The 5,626-nt window shown below is 37.3% G+C and overlaps 1 long non-coding RNA gene across 1 annotated transcript; it reads right to left on the bottom strand.

Annotated features, from left to right (window-relative positions):
- Positions 1 to 1,902: 1,902 nt before the first annotated feature.
- Positions 1,903 to 3,423, bottom strand: LOC120611841 (uncharacterized). Its single transcript, XR_005655301.1, has 3 exons — positions 3,364 to 3,423; positions 2,809 to 2,899; positions 1,903 to 2,367 (listed from the first exon to the last, which is right to left on the bottom strand). It is a non-coding gene; the product is annotated as an uncharacterized LOC120611841 (long non-coding RNA).
- Between the last annotated feature and the right edge of the window lie 2,203 nt (positions 3,424 to 5,626).

Here is a 5,626-nt window from a genome sequence, read left to right as displayed (position 1 = left end):
TGCACTTTGTATGGGCAGAATAAAATGTTTCAGGTACACATTTGAACCGATACAAACAGGTCACAGTTGTAAGAAGAAATGTTCTAGGATTTGCCCCCATGAAGAGTCCCAGCGGGTTTTGAGAGAGGGCATGCCTCCTGGAGTGGGAGGCAAGAGCAGAAGAAATATGTATCTGCAGTGTTATCAGAGACTTTTCAAGGTACTAGGAGAGAGTGACCATGAGGGGGACAGAATGGAATGCCTCATGTCTCTCATGGTGGGCTACCCTAAACCAATTTCACCTCTTACATTTTTGCTTCTTGTCAAATAGTAAGTTTAGATTTGCTTTTTGATTTTTTTCAATCTCAAAGTTTGTCTTGGATTTGAATTGCAGATGACTCAGAGAAAGACATGGATAATGTGGGGATATGGAGGGCAAGAAGACCCCAAAGCCTTACAAATGGAGCCAGAGGGAGTGAGGAGATCCTCAAGATGAGCAAGGAGGTTGTCTGAAACCACGTGGCCTTTATTTGAGGGAAGGGACAGAATTTGACACACTATTGTAACCACAGAGTCTTTTCACAACAGCTCCAATTTCAGCACAATAATGTGTCCAGTTCACTCTCAGTTTTCCATGACGATCAGATACAAAGATCAATCAGTGATTCCAACTCTCAGAGAGTACAAAAAATTTGAACTCAAACCTTCTGATGGCATTAATGCCCACTGCAAGCCAGAGAAAACTGATTGTTTTCCCTCCAGGGCACCTTTCTGTAGGTTTACAAATGAACAGAGCCAAAGATGGAAAAAAGAGAGGTAAAGTACGGGAATAGTCACATACATGTGATTTGTCTCTCTGCTACTCCCTGTAATTATATTGATGTCTTAAAAAACAATGTTCACAGCTGAGTCATAAGAATGAGAATAGAATTACTTTTGTGTAACTGATACAAATATGGAAAACAACTCCCTTCTTCCTCTAGCATTGACATCAAACTACAGGCCCTATTTCCCAACATAAAAATAGCTTGATGTAATTGTAAGTGAGATGGATGACCAGGAAGGTTTAGCTAAGCAAGACTTGCCTAAAGGGAGGTGGTGAAAGAGTAGGAGCAGTGTAGTAGTGGCAGAAGCTGTCTGGAGGAGGTGGGGGTTAGTTACGTATATAAAAAAGGATAGTTGAGTCTAGGTTCTTGTACTGCAGTGAAAGGTTAGGAAAAGCATGACAGCTGTCACTGACAGATCAGTTAGCAAAGTTCTGAAAAAAAAAAAGTATCGCTAAGGGGTTAACTCTCGTTATTCAATGAAGCAAGAAACTGGAACAGAAACTGACATTTCAGAGTTTAAGTGGCTGTAGAAAGGGCTATTTTCACTTGGAAACACTGAAAAGTGGAACCATTGTTGAAGACTGTAACAAGGTGATTTTACAACAAAACAGCATCTATAACTAAATATACCTCTACTCTTAAGTTTCTTGGGGCTCAAAATCTCCTAACCATAAATTATTCACAGAAGAGAAGTGGTCTCAAAGAGGGTAACAAAAGAGCATGTAGTCCTCTGGGCCAAAAATGGGCTTGACCCACTTCGCTGCCAGACAAACTCCTATTTATCCTTCAAGACCCAATTCCACATGTCCCATCCCTTCTGTGAAAGCTTATTCAATTCTTTCCTCTCTCATAATCTTTCTTCTTCTACAGCCTTTTGTTCATACTTTTCCTATGTGAAATTTACTACTGTAAGACACTAGATTAGAAAGTCATTCTTTCTGATAGATTGAGATCTTCAGGATCAGATCTTCTTCATCTTTTGCATCCTCAGTGCTTGGTATAAGCCTTATATATAAGACCCAATAACATAACTAGATGTTGGCTAATGAATGCATGCATCCATGGATGCTAGAAAGGTCTTGCACTATGGTTAGTCCTTTACACTTGATGGGTTATGAAAAAATCACCAATGGCAAAAACAAAAACAAAAAACAGAAAGTTTTCATTGTGGCTGCTGTAGACATTTTGGCCTCTTTCCATACAGTAACCTAGTTTGAAGAGAATGCCCAGAAACCAACCTGTGTTCCAGAATGATGCCTAAACCTTCTTGGGAGGGATCAACCTGGTTGAGGATTTTGTTCCATCTTTAGCTCCAAGATTCAAGCCACCCCTGCTACTTGTGAAGAAAGATGACTGCTCATTTATGAGAAGCATTTGGTGCCTGGAAATGTGGTCGGTCAGCAGCAAACTGTTCAGATGCCTGGCAGCTGTTTCCTAGGATACCACACGTCAAGCACCTGCTGAATCATGAGCTTCAGTCCAATAACAATGGGCTTCTCTGACAAGATGTAGGAGGCTTGGGCTGGAGCAGATACCTGGCAACACACCTGACCTGCCCAATCTAAAATCGGGAGAAGAAAAAGAGAAATGTGAGGTTTTACTCATTGAGAATGTATTTTTCATTGCTTCCAAGGGAATAACGTATTCTCAGGTCAGAAAGAGCCAAACTTTTTACTCCATTCACTTTTGACAGATGGTCTCCCACTCTCCTTTATGTTTCTACTTGTTATCATATGAAACTAACTCCCTTTCAGGTCTTGCTGCATTGGCACTACTGGACTACTTACTTACAAGCAGAAGGCAAATGCTACACCACACCTTATAAACAAGGGTGCACTTTGTAACACTCTACCTTAAAAAGAAAACTACCGGTCAATGTGCAACAAATAGCAAATCATGGGCTAATTTCAATGAAACTCAAGGAAAATTTTCAATACTGAAGAGAAGATAAATTGAGAGACTGGTAAGGTTCAAACTTTATGGTTAAAATTTAAATACAAACCCAGATTCTATTTTCCAATTTGTCTTCATTCTCCTTGTAAATATCCATGATAATCTTTTATGATGCGGGGTATCATTGAAACTCCAAGACCCTGCAAAACATTAGAATAAGAAGCAACAAAATTTCTGGGCCTTGTATTGGAGTTCTGCCTACTAAATAATGCTTAATCCCTCATTTAAATTCCACATTCCTGCATCCTAAAATATGCAAGAATCATTTTGATAGGAGATATTTTAAAGGTGGGTGTAACCAGTTGACCAAATCAAGGGAGAAAAAGCATTAAAAACTAGACTAGGACTTTGATTTTTATTAGAACTACACCTGGAACAGGATAAGCAGGTTGGAACTAAATTATTTAGGAAAATGAAACTAGCTAAAACTATAAACAACAGTTTCTTCAGAAAAATATCTTTATACATCTGCCCCATCAAAGAGCTATTTACTGTTCATCTTGGGTCTTCCTTTTCCTGATATCCTAAAATTTCATACCATGAATGAATCTTATGAAAAATTCAGTTATCAGAATACTTCAAAGTATAAACTGCTCGTGCTTACCTCAGTCTCTACCTCTTTGCACAGGAACTGCGCTTAAAATCAAATGTGATCATCTGATTCCTGGAGAGAAGAGACCCTGGGAGAGAAGAGACCCTGATGACCATTTTTGCTGAAAGTGCATATTACGACAGCAGTTGAAAAGCCAAACTGTTGATCAAAATATACAGTTATTAATTCAATATCATACCAAATATGTTATTTTCCCCCAAAATTGACTGATTTCATGAAATTTACCTTTTTTCAACAAATTGATTAGACACTATTGTATATTGTAAAACATATTAATCTATATATGTGGCAATCTAGAAAACTTATATTCATAAAATAATAAAGGGCATGTTTTAAAAAATATTTAATGCCATGGGGAAATGCTTATAATGTATTATTAAGGGAACAAAGAAGAAAAAAGTCTGCATATAACATGATTCTAAATTTGTAAAAATGTTTAGGTGTTTATATTTATAAAATGCTAACAGTGATGAGATCTAACCTATATTTGTAAATTATCACAAGTTATCTGTGTAAATAAAGAAGAATCAAGAAAAACAATGTTTCAAGATTTTAAGGAGTTATAAAGAAAATTATGACATGGAACTTTCGAAGCTCTGATTAAAGGAAACTAATGGTTCATTGCATAATAATGTCCAATTATGAATATTAGATTTACTAAGGTATATTAAAATTCTGCTTGTGTTTAATTTAAAAAATTATTTCAACACATTCAGATGTAAGATGGGATCATCTGCACAAAAACACAAGAATAAAATGAAAAGAATGTTAGACATTTCAGGAAATTTTAAAATATGGTCCTTCCCCAAGCCTCTTTCAAAATGTGAAATTTCAAAAGAATTAGTAAGAAACTGCCCAGCTTATCAAGGAAGAAAATGCCAACATAAAAAATTCAACCTGTTTGCTTTATTAGATCAAATGTGTGTCATTTCTAAAAAATCACAAATGTGGTCTATTTATAAAATAAATCATGGTGATATTTAAAAGTTGAAATATTTTCTTGAAAGTACTCCAGTTTTCCTATGAATGAGCAGTAGGAATAATTTTTTTTTTTTAAATCCAGGAGCCATAACCTACATGACCCCATTTCTATGGAAGATGGTTTCATCTTCCCCTGCCACTGAGTCCTATGTATGAAAATGTGACCTTCCCCTTGGTGAATAAAACCTCATTCGAATGGGTGCACACTCTCCTTCACGTTTTGAAATATGTTTGCATAAGAATTTATTTATGGCTGAAAAGGTTCATGAGATTTTTCCCCCTTTCATTCTCTCAGGAATTTATTGATTCTATCAAATTAGCTAGTACTCACATGTATGGCTGAGTTCCCTGTGCCTTTACTTCTCTGAAGAAATGGGAATTACACACTGAGAGACCAATGATTTATGGTAATGTTTCAAAAGATTGTCCAAGTATTTGCAGATTTAACATTTATAGGTGGCCATGCATGAATTCTTCCTTTTGCAGGGGGAAAAATTTGAATAGGACAAATTAAGAGACTAGCGTATAGAAGCAAACACCCAAACTACTGAATCAAGCCAGCTGTGCACCTACCACCCCCGCTTGTCTGGCCTTTAGTATAATCTTCTGGATGCTTATTCTGAAACTCCCCAGAAATGGACTATTAACTTCATGAGGCTAGACAAGGACACAGGAGTTTCTGGTTCCAGAATTATTAAAGAATTGATGGAAATCAACTTACCATTTGATTTATATGGTATTTGATTATGATGACTTGAAGACATCATTCGCTACAGTGAAATTTTCAAATTTAGGGATGTATGACCACCTCAGGACACATCTCTATAAATGATTCCACTATTGGGATAGGAAATAAATGCACTGTTATTCCTGAAAAATGCTACCTATGTGGAATTCTAACTTGAAGGAAATAATTGCATCTTATATGCAGTGGCCCCGTCTTTTGTTAGCTTCCAAGACTTCTGCCAATGTAGGCTGTTCATCTTTGCAGAATTTCTACATTCAAATGCCATGGTGAGCCTGACTTCTAGTCACACTTGTATACTGTACATACCTAAAAGGTTAAGCCCTAAGGATAAAGTGGAGCACAGGTCCCTTTAACATGTGATGTAAAGGGCAGTCAGAGCAGACAACTGGCTGTGTTGCTAGAAACCAGCACTATGGTCATTCCACCTTGGTTACTTATGGGCTCTGGATTTCTCTGGCTAAGGGGCTCCTGGGTTGCTTGCTGGATGTTTGGGCCCACCTTGGGAATGTTTGATCAGTACACCTG

The sequence above is a fragment of the Pteropus medius genome, unplaced genomic scaffold, assembly GCF_902729225.1.
Source record: "Pteropus medius unplaced genomic scaffold, Ma_sr-lr_union100, whole genome shotgun sequence".
Classification (NCBI taxonomy): domain Eukaryota; kingdom Metazoa; phylum Chordata; class Mammalia; order Chiroptera; family Pteropodidae; genus Pteropus; species Pteropus medius.
The sequence above is the reverse complement of the archived record's forward strand: the minus strand, read 5'-3'. Positions and strand labels throughout refer to the sequence as shown.